The 24,869-nt window shown below is 41.8% G+C and overlaps 1 protein-coding gene and 1 long non-coding RNA gene across 4 annotated transcripts in view; one reads left to right on the top strand and one right to left on the bottom strand.

The window, feature by feature from the left end:
• The window catches only part of cplx2a (complexin 2a), a 65,812-nt gene that overhangs the window by 6,538 nt on the left and 34,405 nt on the right, over window positions 1-24,869 (top strand). The window lies entirely within an intron of this gene.
• Window positions 19,597-24,327, bottom strand: LOC111946313 (uncharacterized). 2 transcript variants are annotated; one of them, XR_002872873.2, is made up of 6 exons: window positions 24,244-24,327; window positions 23,127-23,219; window positions 22,816-22,965; window positions 22,281-22,414; window positions 20,528-20,637; window positions 19,597-20,228 (listed from the first exon to the last, which is right to left on the bottom strand). It is a non-coding gene; the product is annotated as an uncharacterized LOC111946313 (long non-coding RNA). The 2 variants fall into 2 exon arrangements; XR_013655426.1 differs by lacking the exons at window positions 19,597-20,228; window positions 20,528-20,637 and adding an exon at window positions 21,484-21,498 and having other exon boundaries at window positions 24,244-24,320.

The raw sequence follows: 24,869 nt of genomic DNA, 5'->3' as shown, positions 1-24,869 counted from the left end.
TCATTTTCATTCATCATACTTTTCATTACTTTTTTCAATGTGACGGTGTCACATATCCCCCCCCCCCAGCCTTGGGTGAGAGAGGCTGCACACCATAATAAGGTTTCAAATTTACCACATTGACAGTATCCACTTTTTTATTTTGGTCTTTCCACTGCACCACATATGTAATGGGTCCTACTTGTCTCAACACCATAGCTGGTCCTGACCATTTAGGCGCAAGCTTAGCTGAGAAATTTTCTGATGCTTTAGACAGGGGATGAGACCGTACCCAGACCAAGTTCCCCGGTAGAAGCTGTACACCTCTCCTACGAGCATTATAATACTTGGCTTGTCTGGCCTGTCTCACTCCTACTCTCCTTCGCACTTGTGCGATCATTTCTGTCTGTCTTTCCATGAGTTTGTAATGAGGTTGGTGAGGGGAAGGGGAAACGCCGATAAGACGTTCAAGGGGCCCTTTCAACCCTCTACCCAACATAAGTTCGGCTGGTGACCGGCCCGTGGTTTCGTGTTGGGCCGCGTTAATGGCGAATCGAAATTCTCTAATCCACAAATCCCAGTTTTTATGTTCAGAACCAACGTAAGACGCTATCATCGTCTTTATAGTCCGGTTGGACCTTTCCGTAAGATTAGCTTGTGGATGGTAACTGGTAGTAAAGCGCTGGATCACTCCCCATGTTTTACAAAGGTTCAGCATCTCGTGGCTAGTGAACTGTGGACCTCTGTCAGATACAAGCTCTCTAGGAACCCCATACCTCGTAAAGATGTCATCTCTCAGGAAAGTTACGATGCGGTGCGCTTTACTGTCTTTAAGTGGAAATACCTCCACCCATTTCGTGAAGTAATCCACCAAGACCACCAAGTAAACATTCCCCTTCTTACTCCTGGGGAGAGGCCCTAGTAAATCAATCCCTAACTTCTCCCATGCAGCCTCGGCCACAGTTGACTGCATAAAACCTGCAGGCTTCTGGTTCTCGGCCTTGTGAGTTTGACACATATGGCAGACTTTGACGTGGTTCCAGACATCTTTCCTCACTGACGGCCACCAGGCTACTTCCAGCACTCGTAAGAGGGTCTTGAGACTTCCTAGATGCCCACCCAGAGGATGATCATGGAAGTATTTCAGGAAAACAGGGATTAGGCTAGATGGTACAACCAACTGAAATTTATCACCACCATCTTTTACTGGAGACCGACGGTAGAGCAGACCCTGCAGTACCACCAAACCTATTCGGTCTGATCTTATGTCACTGGGATTGGTGGTGACCCCCTGAATTATACTAGAGAGGGATGAGTCTCTTTGTTGTGCCTCTTTGATTTCCACCAAAGAGCATGGTAGATCTGCAGAACATGGATGGACCTTGTAAGTTGCACAAGTGGCTATGTCTGAAGGTGAAACCATAGCTCTTGAGAGGGCATCAGGCACCACATTATGCAAGCCCTTTCGATACTGCACTTTGAATTGAAATCGTTGTAACCGTAGGGTCCAACGAGTCAGTCGAGACGAGGTCTTGGGGCAATTAAAAGCCCACGTAAGAGCAGCATGATCTGTGAACACAGTGAATTCTGCTCCTTCCAAATAATGCTGCCACTTTTCAACAGCCCATACCACCGCCAGACATTCCTTCTCAGATGTTGAGTAATTACGTTCTGCCCCCTTGAGCCCTCTAGAGGCATAGGCTATTACCCTTTCTCCTTCGCTGGTCATCTGTGCCAACACTGCGCCCAACCCCAGGTCACTGGCGTCAGTGTGCACCTCGAAAGGCAAAGAAAGGTCAGGCTGTACTAATATGGGAGCTTTAGCGAGAGCCTGTTTCAGCTGATTAAAGCTCCTCTGGCATTCTTCCGTCCATCTCCATTCTACACCCTTCTTCCTTAAATGGTTCAGGGGAGCGGCAAGGTCGGAGAACTGGGGAATAAACTTGTGGTACCAGCCCACCAAACCCAGGAACCGCTGGAGAGATGGTACATTCGTCGGCTCTGGATAGGTCATAACAGCCCGAGACTTATCAGGATCAACCTGCACCCCGGCTCCAGAGACAATATGACCGAGAAACCTTAACTGCCTCTGGAAAAACGTACATTTTTTCAGGTTGAGCACCAGGTTGGCTGAGTGCAGTTTTCCAAAAACAGCCTGTAAATCCTTCAGATGTTGTTCAGCTGATGGAGAGAAAATGATGACATCGTCGATGTAAACACAACACAGTCTCCCCCTTAGCTCTCCCAGTACCTTTTCCATTAACCGCTGGAAAGTGGCTCCCGCATTCTTTAATCCAAACGGCATGGATTTAAATTGATATAGGCCAACGGGGGTGATTACAGCAGTTTTAGCCTTGCTGTCTTCCGCCATCGCCACTTGCCAATACCCAGATTTTAGATCTAGGGTGCTGAAAAATTCAGCTCCGTGCATTGACTCCAGCAAATCATGGATCAGTGGCATGGGATAAGCGTCAGCCGTTGTTTTGGCATTCAACCGACGATAGTCCACGCAGAATCTCATGGACCCGTCTGGTTTAGGGACCAACACTACGGGTGCCCCCCATGCCGACTGAGAGGGTTCAATGATGCCATCCTTAAGCATTTGATCAATGTGTTCTGTTATAATCTTACGCTTGAATGGCGAAACCCGATAGGCTTTACACCTAACTGGTACCTCATCAGTGGTGAAAATGTGATGCTCTTCAGCTGAGGTTATCCCCAGTTTACCCGAGCATACTTTAGGCCAGGCTCGCAAGAGTTCGCGAACTTCCACTGGTTGGTCCATAAATGCAGGGGGTGCTACCTGCCAACCCGGATTTGTAACCGTTGGTGGAAGAGCCATATAAAGATGAACAGAACTGCTACTCTCCCCCTGTCCATGGTGGTTGTCTATGAAATGGTGGAAGGCATAACCAGAAAGGTTTTTGACACCATAGGTTTGATTACCCAAATTCAAAATGGTAGATGTTTTCCTCAAAAAATCCAAACCCAATATGATGGGGAATGCCAAATGAGCATCTGCCATGATGTAAGTGTCCAGGGACCACAACATGCCATGCCAGTTGTACAGTAATTGTACTTTCCCCAAAGCCCCATGGGTTTTCCCATCAGCCAGAGCAAATGTCTGGCTGTCACAGGTTTTCAACTGTTCCCCCTCGTGAGCGATTTCAGACCACTGGCTCTGTCTCATTAGGGAATATGTACACCCGGTATCAAACACTGCATGGCATATTTTTCCTCTTACTTCAATTGGTACATGAAGTAGGGTTGCTGGAAAAACCCTCTGTCCACCCTGGATGATGTTAACCACATCCATGTTCTTCCGCGGACCCTTATCATAAACTCGTCTTTGACCCTTCTCCTTGGCTTTCTGCTGGTCTACCTTACCCCAGTATTCTCTGGAGGAAGTGTAGTCCTTTTCTACAAGGGTGCCAATCCTCACCAACTGATCCACTGTGGTAACGGTACCTCTCAAGCAACCTGCTATCTTGGGATTACAGTTGTTTAGGATTTTCCGGACTAGCTCTGACTCGGTTATGTCAGGTTTCCACCTCAAACATAGGGCTCTATAGTCATAGGCAAAATCCCGGAGACACTGGTCAGGTAACTGAACCATATCCCTAAGCTTCTCCTCTACCTCCGTAAGATAATCCGGAGGGAGAAATGCAGTGTGGAAAGCCTCTTTGAATTCCTCCCAATTCCGAATATTGTTTTTTTCCACACACCACCAGCTGTGAGCTGGCCCTTTTAGAACCCCAGAGATAGCGCCAAGAAGCTCAGTGTCCGTCAACGGACGCACGGCCAGAAAAGTTTCACACTGATCCACAAAATTTAGGATATCTGAAACTTCTCTAGACCCACTAAACGATGGAAATTCCATTTGGACGGCTGGTTTAGAATATACTACTGATGGTCTTGCAGCAGGAGCACATGACATCTCAACCGGTGTTAAAAGGTTGGGAGTATTTGAGAAGACATGAGGTACAGACTGAGCCTGAGACAGGGGTTCAGGAGGAGGAAATCTATAACTCTGTGATTTAGCCATGACACCAGATTGTTCTATCACACGCTCTTCTGGGGAAAGACGAGAGCTTTGCGCTAAACCATCCCCTCCGGTGAATAAGTTCGATGAAGGCGTGGGAAGAGTTAGAGAATGTTGTAAATCATAGTCAACGGATGGAGCTGACCTTTGCATGGAAGTGCCAGGGAGGTCCTGGATTGACGTCTTGGGGTTTCTGAAACCCTGAATTGATCTGTCACCACCCTTAGCAACAGTTTCTGAGGCGAAGTGGACGCTTGACGGGCGACTCATGGTCTTAGTTCTGAAAGAATCTGGAATAGCAGAAAGGTTGGCACGCTTCAACCTTTGAATTTCTGTTCTCCATTTTTCATCCCGTCTGTATAAACATCCAACTATCTGTTCTTCAAAATGCTTTAAACTGGACATCATGATATTCTCCATGGTTTTCATATTATTATCAATATAATTTCTGATCCCTTCTTCCCTATTCAGAGCACTGGTAATTGAGTCTCTAAAATCTGACTCAAGTGAATTTATTTTGTCCCTCAAATGCCCCAATTCGGTGTTGAGTGAGGCAAGAGCTGGCAGGGTTAAATAGGAAGTAGTCTCGTCTTCAGCCTCTGAATTCTCTTCCTCTGGGTCTGATATATAAAGTGAGCTAATTAAAGATGCGACTTCACCAATAGGATTTCTTCTGGTAACCCATGCATCTCCCCTTTCAGATCCCTGCTCACCACTCAGAGGTGTGGAGGAAGGAGATAAACCTCCGGTGGCTGGTTCTGAAACCCCTTCATCTTGCTCAAACCCATCTTCCAAACTCGGGATAATGCTCTCTGATGCCATGATTTATGGTTGATTGACTGATGAAATTCTGATTTGTTACCAACAAAGATTAAGCCAGGGGAACTTGTCATGAACAAAACACAGAAAAGAACCCTGATATATTTAAGAGGCTGACCACCGAGAAAAAACAAAAATGTCCAAATATATACAGAAAAACAAGAAGTTATATGTTACTCTCAAGAAAAGAAAACAGGTGTGTTCACTCCTAGATGATCCCCATACTGGCCACCAAAATGTAACACTCAAAAAAACCATTTACAAGGTTTTCTGATGGTTACATTACCAAGGGGTTCCTCACCATGTAATGCAAGCCAACACACCCAGATACACACAAACAAAATAAACCAGCCACTACATCTGCTAGTCACAAAACGACGTTTTTATAATGACAGAAAACTGAAATTGTCTTTGACAATCCTTTGACCAAAAAAACCCAGAAGAAACACAAAATACTCCCACAGGAAAACCCCTAATAAATAAACATCCTTTTTCCCGCAACAAACGAACCCGTTGAAACAAGAAGAAAGAAAAAAAAACAGAAAGAGAGATCCACAGTCAATAGTTCTCCGTCCGCTCCTGGAATGATGCAAAACAAAAAAATATTGAATAATCCGGTGGAAAAAAAAAGTTCCTCCAAAACGGAAAAATGAAGTCTCAATCTTCACATGGTACCATGACTAAAAAAAAAAAGTACATCCCAAAAAATGAATATAGGGTCGATCTCACCGCTTCCTAGAGGGAATCCAGAACTGCTCCTTCGGGTGCGCTCCTCCCGTCCAGAACGCCGCTTCCGGGACCCGGTCCTCCCGCAAGTGCTCCGCCAAGATGAGGGTTATATTTAATTACTCTCCCGCTATTCTTCCACTACTGTTGGATGAAAACGAAGGGATGACAAGCTGCGGCTGCAGACTTTCCGCGTCTGGCACCGCCACACCCCCCTCCTTCAGCGTCTGACGTCCCTCTTCCGCGTCTCCCGCTCCTCTTTTTTAAATCACCTCTGGTTTCCGCCTCTTATGAAGGTTCACCCAGTCAAAAGCCCCATAGTCAATGACGCCGATTTTCATATTCATAGACAGTGTACACAGGATTTTTTTTTGTTATAATTCCCACATTTTCTTTTCATATGCATTTTCCCTTTCGTTTCTCCTTATATTTTTCATTTTCATTCATCATACTTTTCATTACTTTTTTCAATGTGACGGTGTCACATACTTATGTGATCACTGCAAAACTGTAACATGAAAAACCTGCACACTTTAAACCTTCTTTGTTCCCTGGACTGCTGTAGCCTCAAAGTGACCATTTTCAATACAAAGCTAATTAAACTGTGCTCTACAATTCAGCCAACTTTAACAAAAGGGCCCTGATGTTGTTTGGGATCAACAGAATGGGCTCACAACGATCCGAGGGCTGACGCTGCACTTTGTTCAAACTTTCAGAAGAACGTTTGATCCTCCTCTAAAAAAGTTTGTAAGTCTCTGCTCTGAAAACACTGTACGAGTAACCCGATCTGTCACCAGGGGTGAGCGTAGCGTTCTCAAACATAAAGCTCCATTTGGTAGTTCTTCCTTCTTTTGTGTGGCCATGAGTCCGTGGAACGTTCTTCCTGCAGAATTGATCCTGTGGTCAAACTTCCATACATTCTCATGCTTATCAAAGGGCTGGTTATTTGTAGCAGTTGCACATAATATAAATAGAATTGTTGTTTCACTGGGGGGTAATAGACAGTAATTGCTTTCCAAATTAGCCTTAAATTATTATTAATGGTCCAGTATTTCATTTTTGGTGACATGTGAACACCTTTTAATATTTTTCTTTATATGTATATGTGTGCAAGCTAACTATGTCTATGTTGTTAAAAATGTGCAGATATAACAAGAATCCCGGACTACAGCTATGGCGATCAGGGGACGTCCTGTCGATGACTGCCGTTCTCTTAAGAGTGTGATTCATGACGGCTGAGAATTGCCCAAACAAATGATCGCAGGGGAGAAGAGTAAAGGAGACAAAAACTGACAAAAAAGAGGGAGATTTTTCAAACTACGCCATCACTTCTTGGAATACATCACTGCCTCAAAGGATTAAGAAAACAACAGATTTTCACATGGATATATCGTTTTAACTTTCAGCTACCCATAACTGTAACTGATACAACCGAACTGGTAAGAGGGTTAGGGTTAGGGCTTATTCTTCTGAACTGCAGGCTAGTGATTATTTTGAGACTGAAAAGGATACGACAGATGCCAAAAAAACGCTAAAGAACTGAATAAGAATAATATAAAGACCTGGGTGTATTTGGGTGGTGGTTTAATACAAGGGTTGATGATTATATATATATATATATTTGTGTATATTTCAAATGAAAAAGTAAGTGGGAAACACGCACTGGTTAGTTTTGTATAAATAAATTAAAAAAACACTGTTAAGACAGAAAGAGGATCCCTGTTTTTTTGTAATTACTTCAATATAATGTGGAGTGTTACATATGGTGGCCAGTATGAGGCTCTCTTTGTCATACAATAAATTTGTTGTTTGTTTTCTTGGGACATTTAAGTTTATTTAAAATGGTGACTCTGGGTGACAAAAGTAATAATGAAGTATCACTAACCAGGATTTCACCAAATACCATGTCTGCTTTAGATCCACATTTTACTGCTGGAGCTTTTGTCACTCATGAGTCTCATTCAGCTGGAGAAATATCATCTCTATTAACCCTTGTTCTATCCTAGGCACTTTAACGTTGGGAGTTGGGTCATCTAGACCCACTAGACAGTGCTCTGAACCTTTTTTCTTCAATGATTTGTGATCTTCACTGGTGTCCATGGATTACATGAAATCTTTCCACCTTTATCCACCTTTGTCATGGTAGGGAGAACACCTCAATGGAAGGGGGGGTCATAGGATAGCACAAGGGTTAAGTTCTTTGTATTTACAGCATGATGATGAGTAAAATTATGAGGAAAGAGTTGTTAATGAAGAGGCCAACATAAACTTATCAAGTGGGGCAGCAAGAACAAATGGGTGATGTTGATTTAAAGCAGGAGGTGCAATCTATAAGAGATAACACAAAGGAATTGGAATAAAGATTTACAGACTCTTTGACTTGCTCACTTAATAGAGAGAGTCACTTTAGAGATAATGTGGATGCTAATTTTGGCAAACTAGAAAAACCTTTTATGTCCAGTGTAAAGCGGCTAGAAAAGAAGATGTGGTAAATTGTATGCTATGTAGAGAAGAGCAGGGGAAACAGCAAATAAAGTCATTTAGAACTGTTAGCACCCTCTTTAAGAAGGGGGACTGGCGGGTGTCTTCCAACGACAGGGGAATTACACTCCTCAGCCTCCCCGGGAAAGTCAATGCCAGGGAGAGCAGAGTTCGTCCGATAGTCGAACCTCAGTTTCAGGAACAACAGTGCGGTTTCCGTCCTGGCCGTGGAACAGTGGACCAGCTCTAGACCCTCTTTATGGTGCTGGAGGGTTTGTGGAAGTTCGCTCATCCAGTCCAAATGTGTTTTGTGGATTTGGAGAAGGCGTTCGACCGCGTCCCCTGTGGTATCCTGTGGAGGGTGCTCTGGGAGTATGGGGTCCGGTGAGCCTTACTGAGGGCTGTCTGGTCTCTGTATGGCCAGAGTAAGAGTTTGGTTCGCATAGCCGGCAGTAAGTCAGACCTGTTCCTGGTGCGCGTTGGACTCCTGCCCTTTATCACCGGTTCTGTTCATTGTTTTTATGGACAGAATTTCTAGGCGCAGCCAGGGGCCGGAGGAGGTCTGGCTTGGAGGCCACAGGATTTCCTTCTGCTCTTTGCAGATAATGTTGTCCTGTTGGCTTCATCAAGCTAGGACCTCCAGAGGGCATTGGGGCGGTTTGTGGCCGAGTGTGAAGCGGCTGGGATGAGGGTCAGCACTGCTAAATCTGAGGCCATGGTTCTCGACCGGAAAAAGATAGTTTGTCTTGGGGTTAGGGTTAAGGTTCGCCAACGGTTTCAGCTGAACTATGGCTTTATGGAAGTCTGTTCCAGATCTGTGGAGCATAGAAGCTGAAGGCAGCTTCTCAGTGTTTGGTTTGGACTCTATCCTCTGGCAGACAGGCAGGCAGTGGGAATACCTTACTACAGGACTAATATGGTTCTAATTTTTGGTCCTTTTGGAAACCTGAGCAGCAGAGTTCTGAATCAACGGCAGTTTCCTGATTCATGTTTTTGGTTGGCTGTAAAACACTGTGACATGAGTCAAGTCAAACTAGTTTTTCCAGCTTAGACATCAGATCTTTAATCATTGAAATATTTTTGAGATGACAGTAGGCTGATTTTGTGACTGCCTATCAAAATGTAGGTCTGTGTCCATCACTACAGCCGCGTTTCTGGCCTGTTTGGTGTTTTTTAGATGAATAGACTGAAGCTATGTAGTGACCTCCAACCATTTCTCTTTATTCCGCAAACCAATACCCTCAGTTTTAAATTTGTTTAACTGAAGCAAGTTGTGACACATCCAGTCATTGATGTCCTTGATGCTGAGCCTGTACAGGGCCTCGGTTTCCTGGTGTCATAGTAATATATACCGGTGTCTCATCTGCATAGCTATGATAACTAATGTTGTTCTTTATAACCTGGGCCAGTGGGAGAGAAGTTACTCCAGAATGGAGCCTTGGGAACTCCACATGTAATTTCTGTTGGCTCAGATGAGAAGTTACCAATTGACACAATATATTTACTATTTTCCGTTTTGAACCAGTTTAGTACTGGTCCAGGGAAGCCCACCCAGTTTTACAGTCATGTGATTAACATAGCGTGGTCTGCTGTATCAAATGCAGCACTGAGATCCAATAAAACTAACACAGACATGTCTCCACCATCTGTATTCAAACGTATCTCATTAGTTACTTTTGTCAGAGCTGTCTCAGTGCTGTGGGATTGTCTGAAGCCTGACTTGAAGATATCATAGCAGTTGTTTCGTATTAAGAATTCATTCACAAGAATGAAGTTTCTCTTCACAGATGTCATAATTAGTGATATCATTCAATGATTTTTTTGTGTGCGATTAATTAATCATGAATTGTAATTAATCTAAAAAAAATCAATTTTTAATCTAACCTAATGTTTAGCTGTGAAAAGCCTCATTTTGAGTTATTTTCATTTAACAATAGTAAATATTTAATTGTTGTTAAATGACTTTTTAAATGACTTCTAACCTTTACTTTTACACCACCAAGGGGTAGTCTATTTTTTTCAATCTCGAACAATAGAAAAAACAAAACAAAACATCCAGTCAAAAATGCTTTAATTTAACATAAAAAGTAGGAACACTTTTCTGAGCAAACCAAAAATATTGACCACGAACTTCTTTGTCACACCCTATTTCACAGTTTATCTCAACAGCAAGATAGTAGAAAAAACACGAGGGAATTTATGATTTCCTTTAACCTGTTTGGTGAAATTGATCATTTTGATGAAGACCACCGCCACCATGGGCCACTCGATCCACAACATTGACATCAGAAAACCCACATGACGCCACACACTGTCAGCCATCTGCCCTGAACGGTGTAAACCGGGATTCACTCGTGAGGAGAACACCTCTGCAACGTGTCGAACCATTGAATGTGAGAATTTTCCCACTCAAGTCGATAACGACTGGAGTCAGGTCGAGGCCCCGATGAGGATGCAGATCAGGTTTCTTGAATTCAATTCAATTCAATTTTATTTGTATGGCCCAAAATCACAACAACAGTCGTCTCGATGGGCTTCGAAGTAAAACATGAACTCAAAAGGATCATGAATACAAAGACTTCAATAGGAAAATACTAAAATGAACTAACAAACTGACTAAGCTATACTGGCATCCCTGCCCTTAGACCCCCCTTCACGGTAAAGAAAAACTCCCAAAAAAAAACGGATTCCGGAAAAAACGAAGAAACCTCAGGGGTGCCCACATGAAGGAGGGATCCTCCCCCAGGACGGACAGGCGATTTACCAGAACTCTTAGAGAAGAATTAACTTATCTAAATCTACAACTACATATATAAAGTCCAGCAGACGAGCTTCATCCAGCCGTGGTTATCGGGACAGTCAAAGGCACGAGTCGAGCCGGAGACAGGATCCACAGCCAGGTGTAGGAGCGCGAGCAAAGGCGAGGTAAACGGTCAGGAACAGGAGCACGGATGAGCCAACAGGACTCTGGAAGCACTCCCACTCCCCAGGAGGGGAAAGAGGGACAATACATGAATCACTGCACCAAACAGAGGCATGGAGAACTAAATGATAAATTATGATCAAGAATAGAGGAGAGAGGAAGGGTAGAAGTAGAAGAGAAAAGAGGACAGAACCCCAGAGCACCATTGTTACCCCAGCTTCAACTTCTAGCAGCCTTTTAAAACAAATAGTTATTGTTATTAAGTTTAATTTAAACACATTAACATTAAGTTAAATAATCTCTGAATACTAACTAGTCTGACAATAAGCCTGTCCAAAGAGGAATGTTTTCAGTCTAACTTTGAATGTAAAAACTGAGTCGGCCTCTCTTCCATGAGCTGGGAGTTTATTCCATAAAACAGGGGCTTGGTGGCTGGACGCTCTACCTCCAACCGTACTTTTACTAATTCTAGGAACCACAAGCAGTCCTGCATTTAGTGAGTGAAGTGTTCTGATTGGATGGTAAGGGACTATGAGGTCCTTAATATAGGACGGGGCCATTCCATGTAAGGCCTTATAGGTTAACAGGAGGATCTTGAACTTGATTCTAGAATCAACTGGGATCCAGTGAAGTGAAACTAACACAGGAGTGATGTGATCTCTTCTGCTGGTTCCTGCTAACAATCTAGCTGCTGCGTTCTGAACAAGCTGGAGACTTCTTAAGGAACTCTTAGGACACGCTGCTAACAAGGAGTTACAGTAATCCAGCCTCGACGTAACAAATGCATGGATGAGTTTTTCAGCATCACTCTTAGAAAGTATATTTCTGATCTTAGCAATATTCCGCAGGTGAAAAAAGGCAGTTCTACACGCCTGAGATATGTGAGCCTTAAATGATAAATCCTGGTAAAGTAAAACCCCAAGGTTTCTAACTGTGGAATTGGGGGCTATACTTATGCCATCCAGGGAGACTATCTGAGCAGACAGAGTATCTCTGAGGTTTTTAGGACCTAGTATAATGACCTCGGTTTTTTCTGGGTTCAAGAGGAGGTAATTAATTGTCATCCAGGTCTTGATGTCACTGATGCAGGCGTTCAGTTTCTCTATCTGGTCATTCTGGTCAGGCTTCATGGATAAATACAACTGCGTATCGTCGGCATAACAATGAAAATTAATGCTGTGTTTCCTGATTATGTTTCCTAGGGGTAGCATATAAAGCGTAAACAGGATCGGTCCCAAGACTGAGCCCTGTGGGACTCCATAGTTGACTCGAGTGCACTGAGAGGAATGGCCATTTACATTAACGAACTGATACCTATCAGACAGATAGGATTTAAACCACTGGAGAGCAGATCCTCTGATCCCTGTGTCCTGTTCTAATCTATGGAGTAAAATACCGTGGTCGATAGTGTCAAAGGCTGCACTGAGGTCCAACAGGACCAGAATAGAAAGTAGACCCTTTTCTGAGGCCAATAACAAGTCATTGGAGACTCTAACTAGTGCAGTTTCCGTCCTGTGGTGAGGTCTAAACCCCGACTGAAAGTCTTCAAAGTGGCTGTTGTCCTGTAGGTGGCAGTAAAGCTGCTTAACTACAACTCTTTCTAGGATTTTAGAAATAAAGGGCAGGTTTGATATCGGTCTATAGTTGGCCAAGATGCTAGGATCCAAACTGGGCTTTTTTAGAAGAGGTTTAACAACTGCATATTTAAAAGACTGTGGCACGTAACCCGTTTCCAGAGAGTTATTTATCATTGTTAATATGGGATCATTAATTAGGGGAAAAGTTTCTTTAAAAAGTCTAGTGGGAATTGGGTCTAACAGACACGTTGAGGATTTGGAGGACGTAATAATTGATGTTATTTCCGCTTGATCCACAGCAGTGAAGCAGTCTAATGTTACAGAGGTTTCTATGGATGCCTCCATTTCTACCGCTTCAGCCTGTTCTGGGCTGATAGTAGGAATAACTTGATTTAACTTATGTCTAATATTTGAGATTTTACTATCGAAAAATGTAAGAAAATCATCAGAGCCGAGAGAAACAGGAACATGTGGTTCTAATGAGCTCTGACTGCAAGTTAATCTAGCAATAGTACTAAAAAGAAATCTTGGATTGTTTCCATTCTCTGATAGTAAGGTTGAATAGTACTGGCTTCTAGCTCTACGCAGAGCTTTTTTATAATTTAATAGGCTATGTTTCCAGATATCCAGAGACTGCTCTGAACCGGAGCGGCGCCATTCTCTTTCCAACTTACGGGTTTCTTGTTTAAGAGAACGAGTTTCAGCGTTAACCACGGTGCTACTCGGTTTTGTCTGACGAACTTAGGTTTCAAGAGGGCAACAACATGGAGTGTACTCCTGAGGGCTTGTAAGGCATCATTAACAAAGTGGTCATTTATACTAGGACTGATACTATGGGAGCTGGTCTCAGAGTGTTTTCTCAGAATATCACTAAGTACTGGCTGAACTGTGTGTTTAAACTCAGACACAGAACGGTCAGTTAAGGTTCTTCTAAGCTGTTTCTTATTCACTGGGGCAGAAGGATGTTCCAGTGTAAACTGGAAGGTAATCAGAAAGTGATCAGAAATGATGGGGTTAAGAGGAAGGACACTCAGCTGGCTGATCTCTATCCCATGGGTTAGAACAAGGTCCAGGGTGTGCTTATGACAGTGAGTGGGTTCATTCACACTTTGGGTGAAACCAACATCATCTAATAAAGCTGCAAAAGCCTTTCCTAGGCAGTCACTGGGGTCATCAACATGAATATTAAAATCCCCTAATATTATAGTTTGATCAGAATCTAAGACAATAGTCGATAGGAAGTCGGAAAACTCAGTTAAAAATTCTGAATATGGGCCGGGGGGGCGATAAATAAATATGAGTAAAACAGGTTTTTTCTGTCACGAACTGGTGGTGGAGGACCCAAATGCAGGAGACCAAGCTTGGTGACAGGAACTAAAACATTTACTAGGCAAACTGAAACATGACAAAACTATGAGGAGAAACAAAACTGTGACAAAACAGAGCAGATGACCTGACCAGGAAGAACAGAAACCAAGACACTTAAATAGGCTGAGGGCAATTAACTGAACTGAAGACAGCTGTGGATCATGAACCTGAAGGTGTGACTGACAAGGAAACCAAAAACATGAAGAAAACCAAACCCCTGAATCCTTACATACTGGACAAACCATATGTAACGATCATCTATTTATTTATAGTGCTCATTACGTTTTTTAGGGTAATTAGATTCTTTAAATGGATATATTTACACACAACAGTTTTTTCTCTTTGTTATTCAGATTCTTTTATATAACACAAGTAAACCAAACAACAGAAAAACCCAAATAATATAATAATCCTTAGTCTCTCAGAAACGATTTGTTTTCTTTAAATGTGCCGTTAATGTCCGTGCTGTAGCGTCTTCCTTTCAGAGTTCATGGTCACTCCCACTCCCGACACGTAGGCATTCTTCCCAATGAAACGATATCCAAACGAAAAAAAGGAATCCTCTCACCCAAGGGTTGACTGTCCAAGTTTGTCCAAACAGAAATAAATCCCCAAAACGGAATCCGATGCCTCGGGCGTTAGATGCGCTTCTTTTTCCTTTTTCTCCTCAGGTCTCTCGTAGACTCCCTGAAGTCCCCCCCCCCCGTCACGACAGGATGCGCTGCTCCCCCCCCCCCTTACTTTGGTCCCCTTTATCAAATCAGTCTCCGGTACCGTCAGTCACATGACTTACAGCTGACGTGTCCTTAATACAAAAAAACAAAAAAATAACAACACATTTCTGAATGAAGTTTCCTGAGGAAATCGGAAATAGGACTTTACAGTGTTATGGAACAAATGTTTTTGACACAGAATTTAATCATAATGTCAATTCCTTATTTTAAATACTTTTGTGGCTACATATACCCCCCCCCCCTCCCCCTTCAGCCAAATGCTTTTAAGGGAAAACACCATGATAGGTCTTTAGGTTTACCACATTTACAGTATCTTCTTTCTTTTGTGGGTATCCCCAAATAACTCTGTAATTGATTGGCCCTAATTTCTTTATTATTTTTGCTGGTCCTTCCCACTACTGCGCTAACTTTGCTGAAAACTTTTCAGTAGCTTTAGAAAGAGGATGTGACCTGACCCAGACTAAGTCTCCCGGCAGAAAGTGCGCATCTTTTCTACGGGTATTATAATAATTAGCATTTCTAGCCTGGTGCACACCCACTCTCCGTTTAACCAAGGAGTTTTCCTGTTTGGGTGATTTATAGACAATGTGATGCTTTCAAATGAATTATAAGTATTTTTAACTTTAGGGCTGAGAAGTAAGCTAGACTGTGATATTACTGCCAAACCACCTCCTTTCCCGGAAATCCTGGATTTCTGATAGTTAGCATAAGTGGGGGGGGGGGTTGCTTCATTCAATCTAACATAGTCATCCTGTTGGAGCCAAGTTTCTGTTAAGGCTAGAAGACTGAGGTTGTTATCAATGATTAACTCATTGACTAAGAGGGACTTAGAGGAAATGGATGGAATGTGTAATAATAAGGTTCCCCTCGATGTCACCAACTCTGGCCCCCGGATAACACCTGACTGTAGCCGCTGGTTTCTAACTTCAGAAGAGCCGAAAACCAGAGTTGAGGGTTCAGCGGTTGTGTCGCTGAGGGGGGAGAACCTATCTCGGGTGCTCTAAGTCTTTGCGTTTAGCACTATGTTTCCTCCCAACCGGTGCAAACCCCTGACTGTCTCCCGGCTGTTGGGAGGGCGCTGGGGTGCTAGCTAAGTTAGCCCTGGTAGCGCGACCCGCGCTACGAGTAACGACCTGGCTAGCCGGCTTAGCTTCCACTGCGCGGAGCCGCGCCTCTAACTGCTCCAGCCTGGCCTCCAAGTCTAACACAAGACTACACTTAACACACCTACCGCTGTTTTCACTAAAGGAGGCAGGATCATCACTAAACATATGGCACATGGGGCAGGAGAGAGGAGGAGAGGCAGAAGGAGTGGTGGCCATGCTAGGTTCTAAGCTAAGGCTAGCGGTGTTTAGGTAAAGAGAAGTGGTTTATTTAGCAAAAATGAGAAAGTGAACAGCAAGCAGTTTAACAGTGGTGTATTCGCTACTAAAAGGTGCTAGATGTGAATATTAGCCCAGATAACCCTTAGAGTAAGCAATAGTAGTCAGGCTAATGCCAATCAAGAGGACAGCAGTCAAGCACGACTAGTACTGGGGAAAGGTTCACCCAGAAATGACGTCCGTTGAGACGGTTTCTGACAGTTTTTGTGGAAATTGTTTCATCATCTGTCCGAGGGGCTGGTCTCAGACTATCTTGGAGGAGAACTTGCAGGATGGGGATGTCATGGGCTGGTGTGGTTACAGGCGGTCTTCAGTTGTGAGGCTGGTTGGATGTACTGCCGAATTCTCTGAAATACCTTTGGAGACAGCCGATGTTAGAGTAATGAACATTAAATTCACCAGCAACAGCTCTGGTGGACATTCCTGTGTGCCAATTGCACATTTCCTCAAAACATACAATATTTGGGACATTGTGATTTGGGATACAGTGATCCCTTGCTATATTGCTTTAATACTTTTTCCGGTTTCGCTACTTCACGGATTTGCATCCTGCATTGTGTTCTGCATTCTGATTGGCTAAAAAGTCACTCTGCTTTTTCTCTACCTGTGCTTCAATAACGTTGCAGTTTAATATGTAGACGCACGTAAAACAGCTTGCCAACTTTACATTACGTATGTGCAAATTCTCTTGCAATTTCGAGTTTCTCTAAAACCCATAGAAAAAAGAGCAACATCTGCCTATCAAATGTTCTTCTCCCGAAGAAACACAGCTGCACCGTGGATTTCAGAAGAAGAAAACACTGCAGAGTGGAGTCAGGATGCAGCGGCTCAGTCTGAAGAGCAGTGAAATAGAGTTGAGTCGGTATTTGTCCAACTGTACTTAGTATTTTTTTCATAATCATTTTAAAATTTCTCCCGTTTAATCCAATTACTCGGGTCGCGGTGGGCGGGGCTAATCTCCGGGATTTGAAGCCTTCTGTTCACATTGATGATTAAAAATTATTATTTGACAGTACAGTACAGAAGTTATTTGTTGAAAAAAACGTTTCTGAAGTACTTTGATTTGTGAAACAAATGCCTGAGCCTGTTTGTTCTTTCTTTTTAATGTATAATAGAGTATTTATTGTATAATAATAGTTTCTACTTCATGGATTTTGCCTATCACGGGTTCTATTTGGAACGTAACCCCCGCGAAATACAAGGGCTTACTGTACAGCTGATCACATCAGAAAGGCCTTTTATTGTGGTCAGTCTTAGGCACAGCTGTGCAACAGTAATGCTGTTTAATCGGTATGTTGGTATGTGTCATGAGAGAAGAAGTGCTCGCTACGACAGATTTAGACAGATTTGTGAACAATATTTGAGAGATTTGGTAATTTTGTCTTTGTAGAAAATTGTTTCAGATCTTTAAGTCCCTTTAATGACAAACTGAAGCAAAAACAAAAGAGTATGTTTCTCTCTTTTGTAAAAAATAATTTAAGTCATTTTCAAAAGAAGAAGTTTGATTTAATCAAGAATTCCATCTTATCTCCTTTTAGTCCCTTTCAGGTCATTGAGAAAACGTTGACCAATGAAGAAAAAAATGTGCTGATGTTGACTCCATGAGTCACTCTCTTAAAGGAGGCACTTAGAGATAGCTAGCGGTGTCTCAACAAAGCAGCGAGCAGCAGCTGACTCAGTTTGAAAGTGACGGCGATGCGACAGCAGAGAATTTGTGAGGCAGCAGGTCTGTCTGCGGAGGAGCCGTCACATCACAGCTCAGAGCCGGAGTCAGCAAATCTGAAGGAGAGAACAGGATCCCAAACAAAACCAAGAGGAATCCATCAGTGTAGAAGGACTTCCTATCATCGCTAGTAAGAATCTGGTTGATGTTTAGATGTCTTCTGCAGCAGTTTGCGTTCTTCCTCTTACTAAGGAAAGCTAACCACACTGGGCTCCTCTGATCTTAAAAGAGCCAAAGAAAAAACATTACACTAAGATTTTTTTATCCTTTAATTTTAAATTAGTTTATCCATTTACACTGTGTTTATTTCTTCCATTATTAAAAATCTTTTGTTTTATCTTCCTTACGTTAGATTTTCAATAAAATTCATTACTTTTGTTTAAAGAGCAGCAACTGACCTTGATTTGCTGGAAAGGCATTTTTGTCATTTTTGCTATCAAGATGGCGCCACGGACGGACGCCTCTGTGTTTTGGTGCGCTCTACTTTGTTTTGCTTTACGTTTTAATTCGGTCTCCTGCCAGAGTTCTGGAGGCTCTTTCTCCAGGGACGAGCTCATGAACATCAGAACAACAACCCCCGTGGACCAACATTTCTCCCTTCTACCGTGGATTTACTGGCTATTTTGACCCAGCAGCCACGTAAGAAGGTGAAGCGCCGCAGGAGAGGCGCGCACTCAGGCGCGCTGGTGCGTCTCCGCCGGCGCAGATTTCGCACTGCGCTGCCCGGGATATTCCTCTCCAACGTGTGCTCACTTTGCAATAAAACGGACAAACTGAGGGTGCTGCTCAACAAAAACAGAGACTTTTCCACTTCCTGTGGCCCTTTGAGAGCCTCGTCCTCCCCTACCTCAAAGACATTACAGACCCCCTCCTGGACCCCCTGCAATTTGCCTACAGAGCCAACAGATCGGTAGACGATGCTGTAAACATGGCCCTCAACTTCATCCTCCAGCATCTGGACTCTCCAGGATCCTACGCCAGGATCCTGTTTGTAGATTCAGTTCCGCCTTCAACACAATAGTTCCATCACTGCTCCATGACCAACTCTCCCAGTTGAATGTGCCTGACTCCACCTGCAGGTGGATCACAGACTTCCTTACATACAGACAGCAGTATGTGAGGCTGGGGAAACTTGTCTCGGATACCCGGACCACCAGCATCGGATCCCCCCAGGGCTGTGTCCTTTCACCCCTGTTATTCTCCCTGTACACAAACAGCTGCACAGCTGGACACCAGTCTGTCAAACTCCTGAAGTTTGCTGACGACACCACACTCATCCTTAATTGCACTTTATGCATCTTTGTTATTTTTTTGCACTTTTTTCTTATCTGAGATGCACCACCTGCCAACACCAAGGCAAATTCCTCGTCCTGTAAAGTGAGCTCTACAGAACCTGGCAATAAAGCTTTTTCTGATTCTGATTGATGTTTGCATGTCAGTGCAACGTTTTGTGTATCAATGTATCGTTAGAATGTAAACTGTATGAGAGAGAGGCTAGTATATCAGCGACAGCTTCTCTCGAAACTTAGAAACAACACTGTCAGAAAGAATGTGCAAAATTTGTACCTTTAGAGGTACAATGGCTTGTCACTGGGGCAGTACCCTCAAGGGTACAAATGTACCCTTTCATATAGGTGCGTATCTGTACCCTTTCAGTATGTACCTTTCAAAGGCAAATATGTACCTCTGTGGACTAAATTGTACCTTATAGTGCTATGGTACCATAATGTACCTTTAAAAAAGGTACAAATTTGTTCTTTTAAGGGTACTGCCCCAGTGACAAGCCTTTTGTACCCTCTGATGGCAAATTTGTACCAGATACAGCACATTAAAAGACCAGTATACTGTTTATCACATTTATTAAACATTCAAAACAATTACAATTCTGACATTTCACAGTATGTACAGTTTCACAACAGGATGCATATATTTACAATTATTAGCAATTTTACAATAATGAAAAATCTATTTTTCCTTCAGTTCACATTGCATTCATTGTAACTATAACCTTAACATTTGATCAATTGTAAACAGCACATAGCACTTCAGTTACCATTTTTAAACCATGAATTAAAACTTGTGACATTAACAAAAGAAGCACTAGACCTCATTTTAAGTTCATCTTTCTACTGCGTTCTACCTTTTCTAAAAATAGATAATAAAAGTAAACTTATAACCAAGTTTAAATGCATAATTTAAATAATAAAATACATAAATGTGATAAAATATTGATACGAATTCTAAAAAGAAGAACTATAAAACACACTGAAGATTACCAAGGATTACGTTTTATGTCAATACCTAGTAGATCCTCTGCAAGCATCTCTTCTCTTGCTTCTTTGGAGACTTTGGCTAATGGAGCTTTTCTTTGAACAAGCTCAAGCACCTTTGGCACAATACTGGTAAACGCCGTCCTTGAAGCGCTGGCTTAAACTGACAGGTGATGGATGCATTCGGTCAACCTTATCAAACAACTGAAAATTGAAAAAAATTAGAAAATTAATCATTCACTTTAACTAAAACAAACAAAAGACATAAAACATTCTAATATTCTTTTTTGCCTCTTTCATTGCCATTTCCCTTTAGTGATCTCATTGTCTAAATATTACTTGGCTTGAATCAATATATATATATATATATATATGGGTTTAGAAAATTACAATGTTTTTACAATAGAGTTAAAGCTGTTAGTGATCATTTTAGCAGATGTCTCAGCTTATATTGACATTCAAAATGTATTTTAAGCTGAGAACTGATTTAAAATCTCACTGACCCCTGAGGTTGTCTTCAAAGGGCACTTCTTTAGTATATCCTCTCGCACCTTGCTGTACTGGATATGCAGGACATTCACGTGACCTTCAACGGATGAGTGACAGCAACCACCTATTGGATCAAATTTAAAAGTCCATATTAATAATGATAAAAATACAACTGCAAGCACTGATTACTGGGGTTAAAGCACTTTGAGATGATGTTTAAAGAGAGTTTGTGCAGAGTGGTTTGGAGTAGATCAGAAATTAACTTCTGAGTTGTAGGCTATTGACACAGTTGTTACCCTCTGCTGATGTCCGAACATCCCTTTGTTTACGCCTTCTCCCGCTAGCTTACAGTCCTTCCAACCTAAAACTAACATTAGTGGTGAAACCAAAATGGTGAGCAATATTGAAGCTTTCTGGCCATAGTTTAGATCAAGCTCAGACAAGTGTGATGAAGAGTTTACTGGATCTGTTTGTCTGCAAGTGGACGCATCAGAATGGAGCAGAGCAGAGGGACTCTGACCCACTTCATTTCATGTGGTGCGTCACAATAGAGACCTTCCTCAAACTGCATTTATTTTGTCTGTTCCTGATTCATCCCAATTTGAGTGAATACTCAGATGTGCAGTTTCAAACGTGCCCATCATGAGAAAAATACTGGGACATGTTAAAAATGGGGGACCCACTCCAATGAAAGTTATTTTTTAAAATGTAGCATTTTTATGATGACATATTGTTATGAAATTTAAGAATAAAACTGTGTTTCTGAATATTTATTTTCTCAAATTGGGATGAATCAGGAGCAGATGAAAAGATGTCATTTGAGAAAGCTTGTAGTTGTTACGTACAAACTACATTTGGCAGGCCACAAGCTCCCTGCTCCGCTTGTCTTCATTGTCCTCGTCTGAGTTGGCATCTGGCTCACATCTATAAGGCTGGATAGCTCCAATATTGCACGCCAATTCTGTTGCTTGGGGGTTGTGAGGGACTGTAAGGTAACGGGAGCGTAAACAATGGCTTGATGGGAAGTTAAGGCCGGTTAACTCTGTAAAACAGTCCTGTCAAGAACTTGAAGGTGAATTCCAATTGAACTGCAGAAACCATGTCCCAGAAAACATTTTTCCCCCTCAAAAACTGCATAATCAATGTCTGTCTTTGTATAATAATAATAATGGATTGGATTTATCTGCGCTTTTCAAGACACTCAAAGCGCTTACAGTGTGTCCATTATTCATTCATACTTGGTGATGGTAGCTATGGTTGTAGCCACAGCTGCCCTGGGGCAGACTGACAGAGGCGTGGCTGCCAGTTCGCGCCTACGGCCCCTCTGACCATCACCGGGATCATTCATGCACATTCACACACCAGTGGAGCCACACTGGAGGCAGGGAGGGTGGAGTGTCTTGCCCAAGGACATAAAGGCATTTTTTGGCTGGGGGGGAACGGGGATCGAACCGCCAACCCTTCGGTCATTGGAAGACCCGCTCAACCACCTGAGCCACTGCCGCCCGTTTAGTCAATATCTTGTTAATTATGCAGAGCTTTGTTGAAGGAAATACAGAAGAATTATATGTTTGTATGATGAGGACAGCATTCCAGAATGTATTCATTGTGTTGTGACTTAATCGGTGCAATCTGCTGTTTCCCTAGAAAACTTTAAACTAGTTTGGATGATCTGCCTTACTGCACTGTTTGACAGCTAAACTGAATTGGAAAGACAGCATGACTTTGAACGCTTGAAATGACTTTGTGAAAAGATTATTTACTTACTTTGGCAAGAGAGGTGTCTTCAACTCTTCGTCTTGTTGTAGGACTGTGTTGTAATATTATTGTGTCATCTGAGTCCACTTCAGTATCTCCACTTGAACTGGTATTCCAGCTCTTTGCAGGACAACTCGGCTGATCTGTCAAAGTATTAAAGCTTTCAGTTACTGTAATATTTAAATTAGTATGATAGCAAAAACAAAAAAAGTAAAAACAAAGATTTTTAAATACTGACCGACTTAACAGTTTAGCAGATTTATTATCTTGTCTAAGACAGCAATAGGATAAAAAACTCATACTTATTTGCCCGTGTTTTATTCCCCACACTATCCTGTCAAATAAATCATTAACCCTTAGACTCCTATTGATGCAAATATACAATCAAAACTCTTCAGCTCAAAAATGTTCTTAATTTAGCATGTACTTGAAAGGAAAAACACAGGTTTTTTCCCTTGGGAATAAATTCAGGCATCAAAGGGGAATTTACCCAAAACCATTCAAAACAAAAGAGATAAATTACAATTTAAAAGAAAAACTTCACCTTCTGGATTTGTATCTTCGGCCAGACAAATTTCCAACACACCAAGGTTTGGGTTTTTCAACAGGAGATCAAAAACCTGCTCATCAACTTCTGTCTTTGAGTCATCAAACACTTTCAAGTCCAAGGTTGGGATGTTGAACTTTTTGGCAGCTGTGAACACAGCAAAATTATGTTTAGAATACAGCACAGAAATGATCTTTAAATTAAAAAGCAATTTAAAAAATCTGTTTGCATCACAGCTGACAGTTTATCCACAAAGTTGACTGATTCCTGTAAAGAAAAATGCTGGAAATTGTGATGTTTCCACTCACCGCATTCCCTAAAGGATTTGTAGGTCAGCTGAACTTCAAAACATTTTTTTTTTTTTTGGCGTTCGACATGTTCACGCACAGCTTGCATCTTTCCTGGTGGGAAAAAAAATAATATATTACAAAAAAGAAAAAACATTACAACACCAAAAGGTACCAACACAGCATTTATTCAGATCTAAGCCCTGTTCCAAATAAATAATACATTTTAAAATAGTAATGGCAAATATACAGTTCACAATAGCTGCCACAGCAATGTTGCGGAATTTGTAGAACTGCTAAAAAAAAAAACACTGACGACAATGCACTGGCTTCTAAGGACCTACAGATTTATTTCTTGGAAGTTAATTTAAAAACGTTTTTTTTCTGGTTTATAGATGAGTTTTTGGTATGGGAAATCGTAGTATCTGGAATCACGGACCTCCATTTAAAAAAAATAATCTCTGCAGGAGAATGATCAAAATCAACAACACAATGTAAACTTCGCTTGACCAACAATGAGCGATCATGACAACCTAAACAGTCTCTGTCACTGTCTTGCATTCGAGAAATGGTGGCTGCCCGCGCACAGCAGCTACGGCAGGCTGACATATAAATGGGAAGGACCGCCATACTGCCGTGTAAAAAAACGTTTTTGGACTCCTACACATTACAGATTAAAATGATTAACGCATTGAATTCGACGGACCTGATAAATATCAGTAGGAATTCTGAAGCTGGTCGTTTCAAAAGTAGCTGGCTTCCTTACTAAGAAAGACAGAAAAAAAAAGGGGGGGGGGTTGGCAACAACAACCGGTGCATAAACGCCAGCGTACATCGGTAAAACGGCGACAGAATTATCTAGTGAAAAAATGTATATATTTACATGTATTTAACGGAACGCGGTACAACACCAATAAAAACAACAGCTTAATTTATTTAATGGCTGCATTTAGCTGAACTTCAAACGGCTGAGGCTAACCGTTAGCAAACTCCTGCTCGTAGTTTGCAATCTCCTCACAGGCACATACACGTTGGAAAAGCAGCATTCCACTACAAAAAAGTTATTCCTTACAGATAAAATAACCGAACCCGCTTAAAACAAGTTTCCAACTTATTTTTGAGCAATTAGCAGACTTACCTCAGTCACAGCCTCTATCTTCCTCCGGCCGCTGCGGGATAACAAAATGGCTGAAGAAATGAAACTTAAGAAAGTAGAGTGGGCGTGGTCTCGCTGGTTTACTCCAACATATTTCCTCTACGTTTTTAAACCTACTTAAATAAAAATTACTGATGGTAACTCCGAAAAAAGTACTCTCTCATTTTTCCTGTGTAGGTACAAAAGCTAAAAGGTACTAATATGTACACTTAATGTAACGTAGTAACAGAGAAATTTACTTTTTATGAGAATGTATGATTAGAAAAACATAACTTTAATTAACAGCTCAAAGACTAGAAATTTAAATTGAACTTAGGCCAAGTTAAAGTACACAATATAAGGTTAAAAACATCATATATTTTTGTCTACATTGTGCTTTTGCTCTAAATTAAAGGCAAAACTTAAAACAGCTCTTATATAAGTAAAAAAAAACAGGCTCACACTAATACATGTTTAAAAGTTATTATCTTGATGCTCTGCACAATCAATAAAATATAATGTGCTTGTGTACTGTTCAGAACTAGTCATAAAAGATGTGTGGTCTCTTAAATATATTTGGTTATTTTGTGCATCTTTTCCAAATAACCAACAATGTATTAAATGATTTT

This window comes from Oryzias latipes, chromosome 1 (genome assembly GCF_053564925.1).
Source record: "Oryzias latipes strain Hd-rR chromosome 1, Olatipes_Hd-rR_3.1".
NCBI classification, from domain to species: domain Eukaryota; kingdom Metazoa; phylum Chordata; class Actinopteri; order Beloniformes; family Adrianichthyidae; genus Oryzias; species Oryzias latipes.
The sequence above is the reverse complement of the archived record's forward strand: the minus strand, read 5'-3'. Positions and strand labels throughout refer to the sequence as shown.